The following is a 21,847-nucleotide window of genomic DNA, read 5'->3' as shown; positions in this document are numbered from 1 at the left end:
TCTCAAACCCAACGAGTAGAGGCTGTATGCCGGAATTTTTTTAAAGCCTTTTTCTCCAGCTCTACCTTCACAATTATTTCAAATACTGAGGAAGCACTTTGTAAGCTGACGTCCACAGCATCATCCAGAACTTCAAGGAGTTTGACAGAGGCATAAGTGGACAGGATGATTTGGAGATTTCTCGGGGATCAGATCCTGATTGGGGTCCTGCCAACTCCATCCCCTCTCAGATCCATGAGTACACCTGCCCAACTAATTCTGTCTCCTTCCCTAATCCGACGTGTGGTTTCAAAGTCCCAGGATCCAAGATCCCCAAGAGGTCTGGTGTCATATGAGGAAGCTCCCTTCCTCGACTCCAGTGGTGTTCCTAACCAGTCCTGCTCAGATACCTTTGGATCAGAGTGGGTCTCGGATCCGAAAGGTCAGTGCTTGGTCTGAGGGGTTGGGTTTGGCTCCTACTTTGTCAGATCCATCCCTTTCCCTTGGTGCCTCGGCCCTGGACAGCTCGGGTCCGAATCTGTCTTGAGGGCTCGGATCTGGGGTTGGCCCTGCCCTTCCATCTTCAGCCGCTTTGGCTGCAAGGAAAGGGGGAGAGGGTTCTCTGAGTTTGTCAGCCTGTCACTTAGTAGAAAGGGCTTTCCCTTTGCATAGAGAGACGTCCTCTCTAATCTGGGATCCTATCCCTCACCTCTCATCGGGTCTAAGCTTTGAGCCCATCATTTCTGCTCCTCAGGGTCAGCCAGCTACGGGAAGCCTCCATGCATGTTCCCCAGAGGGATCCCCCCCTCTTCTGACACCTCTCCCGAATACCCATTCCCACTTCTTTTTAGTGACAAAGAAACCAGGGGACCTGTGGAGAATTTTGGATCTAAGCAGTTTGAACCAGTATGTCAAGAAGTCGAAGTTCAGAATGGTTATGGTTCAGTCCGTCCTGCTGCTTCTGCACAAGGATAGCTAGATGTGCTCAATAGATCTCCAGGATGTCTACTATCACATCAAGATAGACACTCTAGGAGACATTGGCACTTTCGGCTGGAAGACAGTCATTGCCAATTCAGAGCACTGCCCTTTGGAATCACCACAGCCCCTAGGGTGTTCACCAAATCCATGGCAGCTCACTTGAGACTGAAAGGACACCAAGTGTTTCCCAATCTTGATTGGATCCTCGCTGCCCCATCCAGTCATCAACTTCTGCAAGGCAGGGATTACTTACTGTAGATCTCCAACACCTTAGGCATCTCAATAAACCATACCAAATTGAACCTAGATCCTACACAACCTCTGGACGTTATACTACAACGCAAGTGGTATCCTTGCCTCTGCATTGCATCACATCATTGAGAAATCAGGTGTGAGCCATGCTCTCATCCATCCCCTCCAGCAAAACTAGTGTTACAAGCTCTGGGGTTGTTGTCAGCTACTATTCTTCTACTTCCTCTAGAACGATTCTTTAGTGAATCCTTCCATGGACGTTGGCAGACCAGTGGTCCATTCTTTACCAGCCTCTGTCATTTCCCATAAGACTCCCTCCAAGCAAATGTCATGTATGCTGGTGGATCCAGTCTGACTACCTGTTTCTGTGCAGGCCATTCTCCCTTCCTTCCTTCCCCCAATTGCCACAGTGACCATGGATGTTTCCCATATGGGGTGGGGGGCATTTCCTGGGAAAGATGGTCCAAGGCATGTGGTCACCCTCAGAGACCAAGTTGCATATCAGTGTCCTAGAGGTGAGAGCAGTCCTTCTAATGTTGCAAGCCTTTCAGGACATTCTCCCTCTAGGGACTATTGCAGTCCACAAAGACAACATGTCAGTAGTTTGGTGCATCAACAAACAAGGAGGAGCCCATTCCTACCTATGAACAGAGAGGCCATGAAGGTCTGGGAACAGGTGCTTTCTTCAGACCGCTTTCTCATTGCAACGCATATACCGGAGAATACCAACTCGCTGCCAGACAAGACTCAGCGGATCCATTCTAATTCCTCACAAGTGGTCCCTCGATCAGTCAGTAGCAAATATGAACTTCATCACTTGAGCCAGCCTTGCTGTAACCTATTTGCGTCACCCCTTAACAACAAGTGCAACAGCTAGTTCGCTTTGATGCCCCTTTGGGGGAGTCGCAGAGGGAAGCTGTGATTCATGATTGGCCTCCAGGTCTACTGTATGCATACCCTCCTGTTCCTCTGATCCTGAAGTTCTTACAGAAAACAAGCAGACGGAAGAGCTCAGTCATCCTGGTTGCCCCCTTTTATGGACTCTACAGGTATGGGTCCCCTTCCTCTGGTCTCACTTGAAATATCCTGCATGGATACTGGATCCCACTCAAAATCTCCTATCTCATCCATCAGGAATTCAACATCCCAATCTCCACACCCTCAAGCTGACCACATGTTTTTTTCACTTCAGCGATAGTCATGGTCCATGCTTGTTTCCGCAGTTTGTGACATTATCTTGGCCTCCCAGAAGGCCTCCACCAAGAAAGTCTACAAAAGCAAATGGAAGAGAGTTTCTGTTTGGGCTTCTTGTTGGAATATTGACCCCTTTTCAGCACCTACTACAGACATTCTTCTTTTTCACACTATTCTTTTTAAGGAAGGGGCTAGCTTTTCTACTGTTAAACTTCAGTTGGCAACCATTTCCAATTTCGATGCTGAAAATGAATCATTCTCTGGCATCCTCCAGATTATGTAAAGCTTTCTTGAAGGGAGGTTTCCTCCTTAGACCTCCAATAAAGGATCCCTCCCCTCCTTGGGATCTAACTCTGGTCCTTCAGGGGTTAACTCAGAAACCCTTTGAACAGACAGATAACTGTGATATGAAGTTTCTTTCTTGGAAAACATATTTTTAGTAGCTATCACTTCAGCAAGCACAATGTCTGAGCTTCAAGGCCTATCAGCTAGGCCTCCTTACATTATTTTCCATAAGGATAAGGTGTCTCTACGGACCATCCCATCCTTTCTGCTAAAAGTGGCTATGGAGGCCAACATTAATCAGTCCATACAATTACCAGTTTTATTTTCAAACTTTACAAATAAGGGCGAATATATGCTTCATCTTATTGATGATCACAGACAATTTTTTATCTTCACAGAACAAAACAGTTTAGGTTGTCTGATCGGCTGTTTGTAACCTTTTCCCCTAATCGCTTGGGTCATGCAGTTTCCAAAATTACTTTGGACAAATGGATTACTGATTGTATTTCGTCTTTTTTTATGCTCAGAAAGCTTTAGAATTGCCTCAACCTCCTAGAGAACCAAAAACGTACAGCTGAATGGTATGAAACAAAACGTCAGAGGCCAAACAAATGTAAAAAATCCAAGCTGTTTATTTGTGCTGCCTTCCTGGTACCTCGGCTAGGTGCCTTCAACGAAATAATTATTTCACCAGCACAAACACCTTATATAATGAACACATTTAATCATCAATTAATTAATTAATCCATTAACCAAAAGATGATTAACCCTTTCCCTTCAACCACACAGTGCTACTAAAACATGCATATAATACTATTAAGAAAATGAACAACTATGAATAAATCACATTTAACAAATGCATTTAATAAATACATATTCAACTAACGTTCATATTACACTTCTGATTTAACCCTTTTGGAAAAAGAGTACCAAAATTAATTATAAACTTTGTTTCCAATTGTAAAAGTTTTGCCCCAAAGTCATAACCTTTTGTGAAGAATGGCTTTGCTAGAATGCTAAAAAAGAAACTCGCATCAGAACCACCATGAGAAACATGAAAATGGTTAGCCACTGGGCTTTCCAGTCTTCTGTTTCTGATGTCACCTAAATGTTCCATCACATGGCTTTTCACCATTCTCTTGGTCTGTCCTGTGTACCATCTTGTGCGAGTACAACCACACCCAATGATATATACTACCCTACAAGAACAGCAATTAAACTGGGTTCAGCTCTATATTTTTTTCAAATTAATGTTGGTCCCTTCCAAGTTTGTTATTTTTCCACATACCCTACATTTTCCACTTTGATAGCTGCCAAGCAGTCCCCTCACCCACCGAGTTCCCGAATTTAATAATTCTTTAAGGTTTAAAAACACATTATTGTTTCAGATTTGTGTGTGTTCATTATATAAGGTGTTTGTGCTGGTGCGTTTATGCTGGTGAATAATTATTCCCTTGAAGTCACCTAGATGAGGTACCAGGAAGGCAGCACAAATAAACAGCTTGGATTTTTCACATTCGTTTGGTCTCCAGCATTTTGTTTCATACCATTCAGCTGTACATTTTTGGTTTTCTATTTTGGACTGTTGTTTTTATTCAACCTCCTAGAGCTCATTCCATTAAATCTATGGCTACTTCATCAGCCTTTTCCCCAGAGCTCATTCCACTAGATCTGTGGCTACTTCATCAGCCTTTCCAGGAAGAACTTCCATTGTTGATATCTGCTCTGCAGCCACTTGGTCAAAGACTCGTACCTTAATTACAAATTAGACATTGTTTCCAGAAACAGGGCTTCCTTTGGTTCGACATTACATAGCTGGGGACTCTGACCCATTTCTGAGGAAGAATGAAAAGGACATCATCAGATTTAGAAGTTATGTACTTAACATAACTTGGCATCTGTGCTGTCCATTTTCATTCTTCCTCACCTTACCTCCCAGCCACCCCTGGCCCCGTCACTCCTAGAAGCATTTGTCAGATGACATTGGAGTCTTAAGTTCCTGGTTTGAGCCTCAAGCCATTTTCTCATAGCTGTTCTAGCTCTAGAATAGGTGAGCAGTTAGGCAGCAAACTCGATTCTGAGGAGTTGGAGACAGAGTAGAGGGAAGTGCTTGAGAATTGGATACGAAGTCTTGTGTATGTGGCCGAGTCAGATCCGAGGATCGGATCCTAGACCCATTTGTGAGGAAGAATGAAAATGGACAACACAGATGCCAAGTTATGTTAAGTACATAACTTCTAATTTTGTATCAGATCCCTATAAGTCCCACAAGGGTGAAGCTTACAAGATCTAGCATATCAAAAACCCAGAGGCTCAAATGGCATGAGCAGTCATTGTGCGGGATCACAGTACAGTAGAGATTGGGGTTTTGCTCCTTTCCCTATTGTAGTATAGTCTCAGAGTTTTGTATGCATAATTAGGGGGTGTGGGGGCACAACCCCCCCATGGATGTGCAACTGGACTTCCTCTCCCGCAGAAAAGCAGGGTATTTTGTTTGCAGTTTCTGGGCCAAGCTTCCAGGTTTTTGATATTCTTAGCTTGATCATGTAAGCTTTGTTCTAGTGATACTTCGAGCTTATGATAAGGACCCATTTTGTATCCCCTGTGTAAGTATGACTTTGTTCAGGAGGGGTTATGTGTTCAGATTATGGTTATGGTTAGTACACCCCTGTTCAATCTTACTTGTGTATACTAGCCATAACAGTAACATTAACGCTAATGTAACAACATTTGATTTCCAATGTAGACTGTCAATATTTCTGTCTTCAGTATTGTGGTATAGTCATTATTCTGCTTTCACTCTTTACTGTTTCACTTGAAATACTGTGCACTTCATAGGTGGAGAGAAAATTTTAAATATTAAAAAAAAAAAATGTATATATATATATATAAATATATATATATATATATATATATATATATATATATATAAATACTTACATATAAATATGCATAAATGCATATATGTGCATGGTTGCCATTTAAAAAGGACTTGCTCCAGGTATTGTCGGGCCGCAGTGGTGCAGCGGTAGCGTTGTTGCCTCACAGCAAGAGGTTCTCCCGTTCGATTCTTGGCTGGAGTGTGGGGAGTGCCTTCTGTGTGGAGTCTGCATGTCCTCCCCATGGTTGGGTGGGCGTTTGAAAGACATGCGTAAATGGGCGTGCCTTCGTTGAAGGTTGAACGTCGAGCTGGCACCTCGGCGTTCATCAAAAAATCTACTGCCAATCATTAGTGGACCGGAGTTCCGCTGTGGCGACCCTTAACCGGGAAAAGCCGAAAGACAACAACAACAACTGACAAAGGGAAGAAGTGGCTGGGCACCACTGCAGTCATTCCAAGAGACTGTTGATAAATGCGGAGGATTTAGCAGTCATTAATAAAAATGTACTTAAGAAACATTGATGTTCATCGTATTGATCACTGCTGCAGTAGCTGTATGGGTTGTATCCTGTCAAGGATATAACATATGGCCAGTTTCCAAAGCTTCAGGGTAACTTCCATGTGCCCAAACCATTCAACAGTTTGAGTTGTGTTATCAAAGACTAGTTTGGGCACTTAGCCCTTCAGAGCTTTCCTGACGACAAAGAGAGCGCTCCTCTACATGCTTTCTTGGATCAACAATCGGCTTGTGCTGTTCCATTGTTGGGCAGATAAGTTTTTTTGGGGGGGGACTTCCACATTTAAAATTTATTGTTTAAAATGTACTTTACTTGTTAGGAAAGGTTGTTTTTTTTTGTTAATCTAGGAAAATGTTTTTAGCAGACTGGCATGACTTAACTGTACTTTTAAACAGGAGCACATTTGTTTGCAGTCAGTTTAAAAATTGTTAAAAACATTTTAAAGCCATTTTTCTGGGAAAACTTTTATTTTACTTTTTTGAGTCTGGCAAAGTGTATTAAAATGCTTTTTACTGTGTTTTTACTGGGACAAAGTGACAGTTCTGCGACTTTGAATTTTTGCCAGCTTGTGCTGTTTTTTTTTTCTCTGAGAAAGAGATGCATTTTCTGCTTGACCATGGAGCACCAGAACCATGGTTATCTCTTTTTTCAATCACAAAAAGAAAAAGCTAAGCAATCAGGTTTTGACACTACAGTAAGCTAGCATTTTGCCTCGGCACAAAGGATGACTCTGCTGTGGCCAAAGCTAGTTCCTCAGACCTTTGTTTTTTACCCTGGATCCATTTGGTGTAGCACCTAAAGTCACTATCTGTGTTTCGGGGGTTAGTCACATCCACTGCTGCTGTTTTTATCTCCTCAGTGGGCAAGTACAGACACTCAGTTGGTTCTGGTCCCAAGTTCAACATTCAAATCCCAAGTCCTGCATTGCGCTCTGAAAATCCCGATGTATGACTTTACAGCAACCTAAAGCACAGCCATGCAGCATAGATTGGTCTTTTTTTTTTTTTTTTTTTTTTTTAACAAAAAAAGGTATCTGGCAACCCTGCCTCTCTCTTGTGGAAGTTGCTACCAAGGAGGAGGTGAGCTATAGCCTCTAAAGACACAGCACACCAAAAAAAAAAACAACACAAGAAAGTTTGGGCTAGTAACGGTTGGCAATTCTGCTTATTCAAAGGGTGCAGATTAAAAACCCAAATTATCTAAAGTATAATGGCTGGATCAACTAACCTGCCTTCCATGAAAAAAGGCATCCAGTAACTTTGGTTGGACTTGGAAGCTAGTATTAACTGAATGAAGGTGGGTGTTAAGTTTTAGAAATGTGTATAGCAAGACTAGTGGGAGGATTTGCTGGGATAATTTTTGGCAAATTCTTACTGTTTCACTCACAAGTTTAGGTGGATAGGAAAACATCCTGATGGTAACTTGTACTTTCATCTGGGCTGGGCTTGAAAGAATATTTGCTAAGGCCGGTGTCCGAAATAACCTCTTGACCACCCACTCCACATCATCATCAGAGAGACTCCTGGAAGATTGAGAGGAAAGGGTGGAGGATCTATGGCTACCAGCCACTGACTGCAGAAGGGGTTACTATGGCAATGAACGGACCAGTTCCAAGGACGATGACTGGCAGCTTTTTTTGGCTCTGAATCGGCTCCGACAAAGCTGTTGGGGGCTGATGGAGACTTTAACTTCTCAGACCCGACAATCTTTGGATCTGAAGCAATATGTTTCTTGATCGGCTCAGAAAATGGAGCCAAAAAAGCAGATTTTTTTGTGGACTTTGAGGATTTAGAGGCCTGATTCCTTTTGATGGACATGTGAAAAGATCCCTGCAATAAACCCCTGACAATAAGTTTATTTTTGCGCTGCTGCACGACCCTGGACCTGAAACCGTAGCAGATAGAACAGGAATCCTGCAGGTGAACGTCACCTAAACAGTAAACACAACTAGCATGCCCATCAGTCAAAGACATCTTTTCTGTGCACAAATCACACTTCTTAAATCCAGATTGTTTTACTTTGCAGAATCTTTAGACATGCTGCGAATTAGTCAACAACAGTAACCAACCAGTACTTAGAACGCTTATCAAAAGGTGTGGCCCCAATAAAGTACAGTAAGGCATAAAACACAATTATCAGATGAAGTAGAAGTTTAGTATTTATGTATATATTTTAAATATATGGGGGGGGGGCTAGAGGAGAGGTCTCTAACTTAAACTATCTCCTCTGGCCCGAGGAGACGTCTCGAACTTAAACGACGAAAACTCAGGAAAAGGGGACGTTAAAAAAAGGGGAAGGGAGCCCTCTAACTAAAAACGGGCTAAAATAAAGGGGCAAAAAACAAATCCTCTAACGAAAAACAGATACGTTCAGGATAAACTGAAAGTTAGCCGAGGATAGGGTAGAAGAGTCCTGAGACAATGACGGCCCACACAACTAATGCTAAAACCAATGAAAAACAAACAGTAAGCACTTAAACTGCCAAGAGGAAGCTACTTTGCATTAAACTAGAGACTTTTAATATTTTTACACAAAGAAGATAGGAAAAATACAAACGTAAACCAAAGACTTAGCATGATCTAGCGAAAAGCAATCCCAAACCAGCAAGCAGCAAACAAGATCTGGGTAACTGTCGCTAGGCATCATGAGATAAGATATAGCCTCAAGCCAGTGAAAGCTCTCGCTTTAGTATGTGGTTGAGTCCAGCCATCAAGAATGAAGGCAAGATTATGGACAAAAAACATGGAACGTTAGGGTGAGTACATAACTTCTTTTTCGCTGCACTGCAGAAACACACGGCAGCAAAGAACTTTTTTCTATTCCTTTTTTTTTTTTTTTTGTCACTTGAAATCTGTCCCGGGACTCCCGACCTGTGATTTTGGAAATCTGGCAACCCTCTTTTGGGAGAAGGGGCAGGGAAGTCTTCCTTGTGTAGTCAGAATATTGTGACCATTCCTGGGAAGCTACAGCTGCCATTAACAACCCTGCTGGTGCCAATTTTCATGTCAAAAAGAAACAGAAAACTAAATACGTATCTACATTTGCTCAAGTTTCTCTGGAGAGGAGTAGTTTATGAGGTGTGGCTTAGGCTCTAATTCTGGCTATTGAGCCTTTTATAAGGTGGTTTCTGCCAACAGAAAAAGGGATTCCTGTTTTCCTAGAGAGATTTAGGATTCTGAATCTGGACAAGAAGATGAATGGACAGCTACAGGTTTTCTCCTGAGGTTTCTGATTCAGACTCAAAGGAGAGAGCATAGGTTCATAGGTTCATAGGTTTGTACTAGGCTATCTGCCCTAGGGCATTTATAAGCCTAGCCAGAGTGTGTGTGGCTTTCACCACCCCTTAGGATGAGAATACTATGCCCTTTTAGGGTTTAGTTTACTGTGCCTCTGTCTAGTAGTGACACAGAGATGACCCCCGGGGTAAACCTACGATCTCCCATCCACTCATCAAGATTTCTCTTGAATAGAGTCAGTGAGGGGCTCTGCCTAACATGGTCTGGGATTCTGTTCCAGAGTGTAGGGAGCCTCTGGGTTATGAATCTGTCCCTCCAGCACGTCCTATTTATTTCTGTGTTGAGGTTTAAGTCTCTTGTTCTCGTGGCTCTGATGGATTTGGATTTTCTGAGGTGGAGCATGTCCATTAATTCCGGATTGGACATGGCCTTGTACGTCAGGCACAGATCACCTCTGAGTAGGCGGTATGCGACTGAGTTTTTTCAGTCGGGCAGCATATGACATAAGTTTAAGACCCTTTATCCTCTTGGTGAGGAACTTTTGGGGTCTTTCCAACTGCTGCAGGTGTCTGGTGAGATGCATCCCAAATGGGGCATTGTACTCAATCATTGGCCTGATAAGAGAAGAGTACAGGGGCACAATGACCTCTCTTGATCTAGATGTGAAACCCTTCATGATAAGGTGGGCAATATAGAAGGTCTTCCTAACCACTTTGGCAATGTGAGTGTCAAATGAGAGGTTACTGTCAACCTGGGTCCCTATGTCCCTGATTACCTCTTCCGTACTTAATGGATTACCACCTATGTGGTAATTTGTCGGTACCTTGTTTTTCCCAAAGGGTATGACTATACATTTTTTGGCGTTCAGCTTAAGGCCATGGCTCTGGCACCAATTATCCGTTTCTATGAGGCCTCTCTGAAGGATGTTTGTGTCCGCTGGAGTATCAATTATGGCGCCCAGTTTGCAGTCATCTGCGAACTTTGTCAGCCACAATCCTCCTATGTTTGCCTGTACCTCGGAAAAATAAATGGCGAACAAGAGGGGTCCCAGGACTGAGCCCTGTGGGACTCCGCTTGTGACTGGCTTAGAGTCTGACATAGCTCCAGCAACTCTGACCCTGTGGGTTCTGTCCTTGAGCCAGTTTGCAACCCATCTTGTGACATATGGGTTTACATTTAGGCTGGTGAGTTTGTCTATGATGCCCGAATGGGGTATTGTGTCAAAGGCTTTTGCAAGGTCAAGGTAGGCTGTGTGAACTGCCTTACCCTTAGTGACTGTTTCAAAAAAGTCGACCAAGTTCAAAAGGCAGGATCTGCCCTTGACAAAGCCAAATTGGGTAGGATCCAATGTCTGTAGGTCCCCAATGTCTTTGTTTATGAGTTCCATAATGATCCTCTCCATAGCTTTGCAGACCAGGCTCGTCAAGCTTATGGGGCGGTAATTTCCAGGGTCCGTAGAAGCACCGCCTTTGTGAAGTGGGACCACTGTTGCCGTACGCCACTCTTTGGGCACGTATCCTGTAGTAAGGCTAAGATTAAACAGCAGCCTTATGTGTGGGTTTAGTTCCTCTTGGAGTTCATGTAGCACACAGCCCGGCACACCATCTGGTCCCATTGATGCTGTGTTTTTAGCTTTAGAGAGGGCGGCTCTCACCTGGGCATCTGAGATGTTAGGGAGGCTACACTCTGCTGGGATAGTTATTTCTCCTTTGGGGGGGAGGAGAAATTTGCACTGAACCTGTCTGCCAGAATGTTGGCAATGTCAGTGGGTTCAGTGTATTTTGTGTCATTTTGGACTAACTCTGAGCATATCTGGGAGTTTCCACTCAGGTTTCTAACATAGCTAAAGAAGGCCTTGTGATTGTCTTTTGTGTCTTTTGCAATTTTTCTCTCAAAGTTGGCCTTGGATGATTTTATGAGTGATCGTAGTTTTTTGCTAGTACTGATCAGAGATGCCTTCCCTTTTAGGGATTTTGCTCTGTCATGTAGTAGCTTCCTTCTCCTGTTGTAAAGTTTGTTTATGGCTGGGGTCCACCAGACCGGGCGCCTGCCTTTGGGGGAATGGGTCTTGGTTTTATTTGGGATTGCATGATCCATACATTCTTGAAGGTGCCCATAGAAGGCATTTGCAAAGGATTCAGCAGTGTGGGTTGTGGTTTCCACTGGCCCAGGGGCCTTGAAGGATACCACTTCAGTCTTAAGAAGTGTGAAGTTGGCTTTTGAGAAGTTCTTCACTGTGGTCTTTGTGCAGGGGGGTGGAATGTGGATTTCCAGTGAGATTAATTTATGGTCTGATCTTACCAAAGAGGGATATACTTCCAGTGTGGAGCATTTTGTCCCCATGTTTGTGATGATCAGGTCTAGTATATTGTCTCCTCTTGTGGGAATGGTGACTAGTTGTTCCATTGCATTTGAGTTTATGAATTCCAGGAACCTTTGGGCTAGGGTGTTGGGGCTTGAGTAATGTTCCCAGTCTATGTTTGGGTAGTTGAAGTCTCCCAAAATTATGGTATTTGGAGAGACATTCATACTCTCCAGTGTCTTCAGGAAGGCTGTGTGGGGTTCCTGAGTTTGAGAGGGTGGTCTGTAGCATGCTACAAAACTGTAAGGCAGTTTTGCCTATGGTTAGTTGCACCTGGATGGTCTCCGATGCTTCGTGCATTGCCACTAACCTGGAGATGTGGGTATCTTTGATGAAAATGGATACTCCCCCTCCTTTTGTGGTTCGGTCCAAGTTTTGGGGCCGGAAAGGATGATATGAGGTAAAACCTGATAGTGCTGGGGTGCTCTCAGGAGCCTTGAAAAAGGTTTCAGTCACTGCACAGACATCGATGTTCTCCATACTGAGGAGGGCTTCGAGGGCGTGCATCTTGAGGTTTAGACTTCTGGCATTGAGCAGCATTACCCTTAGTTTTCTTTCCACTTGTGTTTTCTAGGGAGGTAGGGTTGTCATTTGAGCCTTGCCTAAAAAAGGCACTATGGGGGTGGCAAGAGCCTTGGCCAATATCCGGAAGCCCAGGGGTGACAGGTGCAAGCCATCCCTTGCGAAGCAGCGTGGCTTGTCAAGCATGTCACCCCAAGCAGACAGACATTGGATCCCCTTAGAATGACACCAGTAATTAAGCCAATTGTTAAAACTGATCATTTTGTCTTTGTACTGTGGCATCATTCTTGGTGAGGGTAAGATGCTGCTCAGGGTCAGGGTCATACCAGCCTGGGCTACATAATCAGAGAGCTCCTCTGTCTCTTCATGTAGTCCAGGGAGGTACGTCTCAGGTCGTTCACACCGGCATGTACAATGACTGAGTCATATTTGTACTTGCTGTGGAGTGACCTGTGTGCTTGTGTTATGTGGCGGATTCTAGCTCCCGACAGGCAGCTTACTGTGACCTTTTTCTTGTTCAGTCTGGTGAGCGGGACGTCAGTGTGTCTGACTATGGAGTCACCTATTACAAGTGTGTCTGGCATGTTTTTCTGGCCTTAAGGGCTGTGACTGTTTAGCACACTGACTTTGTGAACTATGTGTTTCATGTGCTATGCCTTGAGGTGGTGGTTGCTTGGGTGTCTGCTTTGGAGGCCTCTGTTGTTTTGGTAGATTTTTAATCAGCGCCTCCGAGTATGTTTTTGTGTGTTTATGTGTTTGGTTTGCAGTTGTGATAGTTCTATGTGAGACTGGGTTTGTGGTGTGCGTGGTTACCTTCTCCTCCTGACTGGTCTTGCCAGTACTGAATTGAGAGAGCTCAGCCTCCATTTGGCTATATAGTTGCATCTCTCGCATATATTTGTATTTGTTGGGAGGAGGAGAAGGGTTGTCTGTGTACATGAGGCAATTGTAACATTGCCTCAAGATTCCCAGATTCACCAGCTGAACAGGAGAGGACGCCAGCAACTGACCCTTCGACATGCTAGAAATAGTGAAAAAGATTGCTGTGTAACTGAGTCAGAAAGGACCTATAGGGAAATGGGTACTCAACAGAATTTAGGTGAATGAAGTACTTTCTTTTGTTTGAGTGCTTTACCTGTATAAAAAATGCTTTAGGAGCAAGTGCTGAGCTTTTCAGATAGAGTATAGGCTGTTTAGATTGCAATTAGAACAGTTCTAAGGGAAAAATTGAAGAGCAGACTTGGCGGAGCCAGAAAACGTTTAACCTTGTTTAACCGGCGCTGCGCTATGCGCACAACTGCGCAAAGCCGTGCAAACGCGGATTTTAAGCAGTGAACATCAAAAGAGCTAGGAATGGTCCCAAACAACCAATTACTACAGCTTCTTGTGCTGAGGTCACTTCCCCCAAGGGCAGGTAGGCTGCTCAAGGCTCCCCACTCCCACTGGTGAGCAAAGAAACTTCCTTCTATCCAAGTAAGGTAATGGACAACACAGGAACTACACCACAGCGCAAAATACAGCAATGCCTGTATACTGGTGTAAACTAGTCGAGGAAGGCGGGAAAACAAGGATTATTTTTTTGGTTTTTTGGTAGAAACACACAGAAAATGCAGAGACAGTGATAAATTAGTTACACAGGCTAGCACACTTTAGTGGGAAGCCTCCACAGTTAAATTAAACAAACAAACAAGCAAACTTTCGATCAAATTTGACTAAATGTAACTTTAAGTGCAGATTTTAAAATAAATGCAGTAATCAGTTAAACAGTTCAGGCTAGTTCAAAGTAAGCTACCGAAGCTATTTCCAGTGAAAAAAAAGCAAAGATACTTAAATCCAGAAGGTAGTCGCTTTTTCGAGTTCCTTGCTGCTAGGACCACTCTGTAAACCCACGTGGAGCTTGTCTGAGCAGTATAGCCTTGTCTGAGCAGTATAGCCTGGTATCTGATTCTTCCTGTAGGGAGTCTTTTTGTCTGAGTCTATTTCCAGAATGTACCAGTGTTTTCATTGCAAGAAGCCTGAGGTTTATCAGTCCCTCAGAAAATAACGAGGTGTTACAAATGGAATTTCCAGAAAATTGCCCAATCTCTCCTGTCTGTCAGCACTGGAGGATGTGTGCATCACTGCCTATAGTTTCCCTGAAAGTCAGCCTGTTGCCCCTAAAATAGCAGATAGATTGTATAACGTTCATTAGTCTTTCAAGTTTTTATACTCTCATTCCAAACCTGACCCAGCAGCTATAGCTTTAGATCTGAAGTTGTTGTTTTCATTTGCTCTTTAACCTGTGAGACTTGATCATGTGTGTGTGTGTGCACGCTTGGGTTTTCTTTTTTCTTCTTGTCCCCATGGCCGAGACTCCAAAACCAGGGTTCAAGAAGTGTACTGAGTGTGGCCATAAGATTCCTCCATCTGATGCAGTCTTCCTTGGCAGAACTGCCCTCTAAATGTAGGCCAGAGCTAGCCCGGGTTTCTCTTTAGCTCCTGTCCCCTTGCTTCTCCCTGGAGCCAGAGAGTTTGACTGCCAAGGCCCGTGCCTCTGCCTCCCCTCGGCATCATTCCCGACTGGGATCAGTGGCTTCTTCTGTCCCGTCCACTCGGAGCCTGTCTGAAGCCGAGGTGGACAGGATGATGAAGTTTTTTTTGGCCCAGATCCAGCTGGTAGTCTTCCCTGCTCCATCTCCCTCTGGAGCCGTGAGCACACAGTTTGGTTTCCTCCTGATAGCTCCTTCTCTGATCCGACCTTCGGCTTCAGAGTCTTTGGGTCCGAGTTTTCCAAGTGTTGAGGTGTCGGTGCCAATGGTCCCTTGTACCTCAACGCTGACCTTGAGCGGTTTGGCTCTTATGTCGTCAGAGTGGACTGACTCTCTGAGCTGTAGTTTTGACGTTGGCTTCAAGGGGCTGGTGTCAACTGCAAGGCCATAGGAGTTGTCCCCTTCCCTCAGGGCTTCGGCACTGGGAAGCTCTACTCTGACTCACTCCTTCGGTGCCAGGGGCATTGGCCCAGCAGGCTCTACCACTTACTTTTACGGGTCCGGCTTGGCTGCTTTCTGGGGTCTGCTCACCTTTGGTGATCGAGGTGGTGTTGAGGGTCCTCTTTGCTCCTTCGAGAGCCTTGACACTTTCATCCTTGGATTCCACCCTGGCTCCTTCTGTTTCTGGGCTGGAGTCTTCCGTCCTGACCCTCAGCGATCGCCTGTTGCCAGACCGCCCCAGGAAATTCTTCAGGAATCTCCTGGAGCTTCTGAGTCCCCACCCCGGAGTTTCCCTCCAAGAGGCTCCATGGAAGCATATGTGCAAGAGGAGGCCATTGAACTCCCCAACAGAGTCCTTCGCTGATGCAGACTTGGATGAAGGGGCGGGTTCGCCTCGGTCACCCCCTGATGATGTCTCTCTTAGAGATATCATAAAAATCCTGCACCAGCTAGGCGAGTGGTCTACCCTCAAGCCCAGCCCTGATGAGTCTGTATTCCTGGATGCGTTTAGGATAGGTCTATCTTGGGTGCCCCCCCCCCCCCCGTGGATCCCTTTGTAGATTTGATTTCTAGTAGGGCATGGAAGGAACTGGACACTGTTGAGCCCATCCCTAAGCACCCAGACAAGGTTCTCAGTGCTCCTTCGGACAGGCCGCATTGGTGAAAGGGTTTCCCAGTTGATGCCATGGTGGTTGCGGCACTCTCCAAGAAGGAGCTGGCTCTGGAGAGTTCCTCGATCCATCCTCCAGACAGGGAGTCTAGGGCACCAGACCACTTTGGGAAGTAGGCTTATACTTCAGCCACCTTTTCTCTGCATGCTCTGAATTATTTGAACCATATTATCAGATTGCAGAGGGACCTGGTTAAGGAGGTCGCTGAGTCTGCCCCGGGGTCCATGTCGGCAGAGGACAAGAAGGTTTTCTTTTCCTGCATAGCCACCATAACTGCTGTTTCTAACATGTCCATGAGGCTGCTTTCTCATACGACTGAGGAGTGCCTCTAGGGCTGCCGGGACGGGCGTTGCCATCAGGTGGGCACGTCTGGCTCTGGCTTTGTTCTTTTTTGGAACCTTTCAAAGAATCATTTATGTAAGCTCCCTTTGATGGTTCAACCTTGTTTGGCAAGACTGTTTGTGACACTCTGACCCAGAGTGAGAAAGATGGGAAGACCTTGTCTGCCATCAGGATCCGCTTCTCTACTCCACAAAGATCCTTTTTGAGGAATCAGCTTGGAGTCAAGAAGATGTGGTTTCAGAAATCTCAGGGTTTTTCCAGGGACGCTCAGGGTTTGTCTTCCCCCAGGGGCAGAGAAATGACTGATGCCCCCCTTGTTGCAGAGGCGTTCCAAAGAACCAGTGTTCTCGAGATTCATTCTTGGACAGACCCTTTCATCAGTCCTGAGGAATTGCCTGACTGCTGTGTTTTGGAGGTAGTTGGAGGGGGTGTCTCTCTCTGCACCCAGCAGACTTGGAAGTCCATCACAAATGATCGTTGGATACTGCAAACAATATCCTGAGGTTATTCCATCCCATTCCTTCACCCTCCCTGTCTGACTAAACTTCTCCCAGATGTTCCATCCACTCAAAGGGAGGAGACAGCCATAGAGATCACCAGGCTGCTCAAAAAGCAAGTCATCCACTCTGTCCCCCAAGACCAGTCTGGATCAGGCATTTATTCCATGTTCTTTTTGGTGCCAAAGAAAATGGGAAACTTAAGACCCATCCTGGATCTCTCTACCCTGAACCTGTCCATTGCTAAGACAAAGTTTTGGATATTCACCCTTCAGTCCATTCTGCCCTTTCTGCGGATGAATGGTTGGATGTGCTCGGTGGACCTTCAGGACACTTACTATCATATCAAGATGAGCAGAGACTCCAGATGGTTCGTCCATTTCCAGCTGGGATCCAACCATTTTCAGTTCAGATTGCTCCCCTTTGGGCTCACCACTGCCCCCCAGCTGGTTTACCAAAGTGATGGCAGTAGTGGTGGCTCACCTGCAGCTGCAGGGGTTTCAGGTCTTTCCCTGCCTGGATGATTGGATTCTTTCTGCTCCCTCCAGGCATCGACTGATTCAGGCCAGGAATTGCCTTCTTCACCTGCCACCATCCCTGGGCTTCATGATAAATCTTGCCATGTTGAACCTGGTACCTGTTCAGGTGTTGGACTGCATAGGTGCTCAGTTGGATACGATACAGGGCAGGGTATTTCTGCCTCCAGACAGGTTATTGTCTCCTCAGCATCAAATAAAATATAGTCTTCAGACCCAGCTTCCCCCTGCAAGTATGTTTCTTTGGGTGTTGGGGTCCATGGGCACCACAGTCACCCTTCTAACAAACCGCACCTTCACATGCGGATTCTTCAGTGGACCTTAGCTGTTCAATGGTCCCTTCTCGACCTTCCATTGTCGTATTCAGTCCAGCTGTCCCAAGTTTGCAGAGACGGTCTTCAGTGGTGGCTTCAGTCCCTAGACCTTCTTCTGGGCCTCGCATTTGTTCTTCCTTCCCCCTCAGGCACGGTGACCACGGACACCTCCTTGCTCAGATGGGGGATATTGAATGGGATGGATTGTCCAAGGCACATGGTCTTCTCTAGAGACCAGTCTGCATATCAGTATCCTGGGGATGAGGGCAGTGCTTTTGGCATTGCAAGCTCTCCACGCCTTTCTTCATACTAGGATGATTACCATTCAGACGGCAACATGTCAGTAGTCTGGTACATCAACAAATGGGGGGGGACCAGATCTTGTCACGTTTGCCACGAAGCCATGAGATTGTGGGAGTGGATGATCTCTTCCGACCATTTTCTGGTGGCAACACACATTCCAGAGAAGTTCAACAGTGGACAGCCTCAGCAGGTCTATCTATGAGTGGTCTCTGAATCCGTCAGTAGCGGACATGATCTTCCTAAAGTGGGGCCACCCTTGCTGCAATCTTTTCAAAACTCCTTCCAACACAAAGTGCAGCAAGTATTTTTCTCTGATCCCCCCTTCGGGGGAGTCACCCAGAGATGCTCTAGTCTATGCTTGGCCATTCAGTCTACTTTATGCTTATCCTCCTCTTCTTCTGATCCCCAAGTTTATTCAGAAAGCACAATGGTTGGGGAGCTCTGTCTTCCTCATTGCCCCATTCTGGCCTTGTCACATTTAGTTCCCTATTCTGGGGTCTCATCTAGTGTGTACTCCTTAAACCCTGGATCTGGTTCTGCATCAGATCGTGCATCCGTCAGGGTTACTCACATGGATTTATTCAGCCTGAAACTCACTGCTTGGCTACTCCAGATTCCCTGATCGCCAAGACTCCCAGGCTATATTCTCCTGTCAAGATCTTGATTGTGGGTCATAAGGCTTCTACCAGGAAGATCTACTCTAGCAAGTGGAAGAGTTTCTCGATCTGGGCTTCTCGGCATGATCTGGATCCTTTTACAGCTCCAGACCCTGCCATTTTGGATTTTCTAGCCTATATTTTTGATACCGGGGCTAGTTTTTGTACTATTAAAGTTCAGTTGACACAGATTTCTAATTTCCATGTGGGTAAAAATTCTGCTTCCTTGGCTTCATCCAAGCTCTGCAAGGCCTTCTTGAAGGGTGCCTTTTTTCTTTGGCCTCCTATCAAAGAACCTCACGCCCCCTTGTGATCTAACTTTGGTTTTACAGGCATTGGTTTCTCCTCCGTTTGAACCAGCTGCTGTGGTTGACTTACAACTCTTATCTTGGAAGACAGCTTTTTTGGTGGCTATTTCCTCAGCCAAGAGGGTTTCCAAACTACAGGCATTATCTGTCAGACCCCCTTATTTGGTCTTAAAGACAGAGTGTCTCTTTGGACTAACCCATCCTTCTTGCCGAAGCACATTTTGGGCACTGGTTTATGGTGACACATTAGAATTTAACCCTTGGATACATTGCATCCAAGCTCACTAATAACAGTTGTGCGATTTATGTTTGGTGGAAATCCAGATATGTATGTGTATGTAAAATATACAAACAAAAAAAAACATCCACTGGTAGGACACACAAAGGAGACCAACGATATAGCACAAATGGTTTTATTTAGCCCTTTCATCCAAAGAACTTCTTCAGAGTAAAACCATGCTAACACTTCACCACTTTTATATAAAATTCAAACCACAAACTACAATTAATTAATCAAGTAACCAATGTTACAATCCATTATTGATATAATTTAAAGTGACTTAGCATAAAAACATTTACAAAAATCATTTTATACATATAGTATCATTCAATCCAGGATATTTGTCAGATTGCGACCAGATATCATAGTGTTTCCTTTTTTAACAACTATTTTTTTAATTGACACCTCTGTAGTATTCAGATACATGTTCTAAAACAGAAAAGTATTTTTTTTAAAAGGAGCACAAATTAGAGTGCTTATAAAGTGCTTTGTTTGCATCCTTGGTTCTAATCCCATAGAAGTGTTCCTAGTCATACCAATATAGAAAGTCTCACAGTTTGAACAAATTGCAATGTATACTAAGCCAGTAGAATTATAGTCATACTGAGCATTAATGCTCATGTTTCTATCCATATGTGAAATTATAATGGATGGATGGATGGTCCTTGCCAAATGTAGCTACAGACACTACAAAAGCCACACTTGTACAGGCCATGATTTTTCATTGTAGGTATTAGGGTTCTTGATATTATAATTTTGCAAATACTGTTTAATGGACTTTTTGCATACAAAGTTGAGTGAAGCCCCAACAACTTTAAAAACATTGGGATTGTTATTGAAAACCTTCCAATTCCGATTGATGATATCCCTGATACTGCCATCATCAACCATCATATATAAAGTAAAACTGTTAGTACATTTTTTTGTCATTATTAATATTGTTGCCAAGTTTGTCTGGCATACCCCCAGTAAGGTATGAAGAAAAACTTATAATCTCTTCTATTTGATTTGCTCAAGCAGTAAAAAGTCTTTCGGCTTTTCCCGGTTAGGGGTCGCCAGAGCAGAACTTCGGTCCGCTAATGATTGCCAGTGGATTTTTATGGTACCGAGTTGCCAGCCTGATACCTAACCTTCAAAGAAGGCACACCCATTCACGCACGCACCTACCTGCATGTCTTTAGACGTCACTCGACCGTGGGGAGGACATGCAGACTCCACACAGAAGGCGCTCCAGCCGAGAATCGAACGGGAGAACCTCTTGCTGTGAGGCGACAGTGCTAACCGCTATACCACTGCGGCCCCTCAAGCAGTACATTCTAATAAACTTAGTTTGTAACCTCTATCACTGAACATGTCACCAGTTTCTGTAATGGCTTATAAAAAAATGTCATGATCAGTAGTAAGCCTAGAGGCTCTGATCATCTGGCAATATTTTTCTTCATATAAACAGGGCGAGCACTTAAATAGTGTAAAGAGTTGTTTGAGAAAGAGATTCCCTGTAAATTTTACTTGGAAAAAATTTTGAAGCTTCATTCCAACTGAAGGTGACATCTAGGAATGGTATTCTGACACCCAGACCACCTAATGTAAATGATGAAAAATGTACACTATTGTTAACATCCTGAATAAACTGCTATTTGATCAGTAGAAGCATCTGTGATGAAAAATAGATAATCAGTGAACATTTTGTACATTTAATGTGTGCAGAAAAAAAACAGGATTAGTTGGAGTATTTGTTTCCCATCAACCCATGATTATATTGGCAAAAGAAGGTGCTATGGTAGCCCCCATAGCGACCCCCTTTTTTGTTGATAATACTTGCCATTAAAAATGAAGAAATTATTCACAAATAGTACTGATGGTATCTCCTGAAAAGTTAGTGAACTTTGTCAAAAAAAGTCTCAAAAATTCCATGCCGGAAGTGATGGGAATAGTTGTATATAGAGACTTGCATCTAACATAAAAAGCATAATCTTAGAAGCATCAGTAGAAAAGTGCCTTAACAATCCAAAAAATACCAAGAATATTTGACATGACTATCCAAATTTTGTGCCAAAGTTTTTAAAAATGGTTCAAAAACAAAAAAATACATTCTGTAACACAACCTCCTGCAGAAACAGTGGTTCTAAAAGGCAAAGGGAAAACCTGACTATGGATTTCGGGTATACCAAACAAAACTGCTACACTTGGATTATCAACAGCAAGAAATTGAAAACATTCAGGAGAAATAGATCCATTGGCTAGTAAATCCAGTAAGACATTATGTACTGTATGTATTTATTTATACCTGGTATGGATCTCCACTAAAGTAACACATTTGTATTCATCTTGGTTATCGAGCATTTTTTTTTTCATTTCCTGAACATAATCTGCTTGATATGTGATAACTAACCCACTCACTCCCTTTATCAGCTTTCATATGCCTTAAATCAGACCTATATCTTAAATCAAGTAATGCAACCCTTTTATGTTTAGTCAAATTAAAAAAAAAACTTCTATTAACTTTAGTGTTAGCAATTTGTAAAATATCTTGCTCACACATATTGTGAAATACAGAAATGGTAGTTTGCAACGCAGGATTAAAACTACTCATTTGTTTTTATAAAGAAGCTCAATATCATGAAAAGTATGGGCTAACTTTCTACAAAATAGCTTCAGATCTAGTAAGGTTTAACTAATATTGCTCTTTTAGTAGGAACAAATAAGCCCAATTAACTTTTTTTTTTTTAGTAGTTGCAAATCTATGTCATTAAAAAACTTT

General features: G+C 43.8%; 1 protein-coding gene across 4 annotated transcripts in view; it reads left to right on the top strand.

Moving 5' to 3' along the window:
- TBC1D24 (TBC1 domain family member 24) overlaps window positions 1-21,847 on the top strand; it is a 526,383-nt gene that overhangs the window by 326,726 nt on the left and 177,810 nt on the right. The window lies entirely within an intron of this gene.

Source organism: Protopterus annectens, chromosome 12.part0 (assembly GCF_019279795.1).
Source record: "Protopterus annectens isolate FY-2018-M chromosome 12.part0, PAN1.0, whole genome shotgun sequence".
Taxonomy (NCBI): Eukaryota; Metazoa; Chordata; order Ceratodontiformes; family Protopteridae; genus Protopterus; species Protopterus annectens.
Note: the sequence above shows the minus strand (reverse complement) of the source record. Positions and strands in the feature narration are given on the sequence as shown.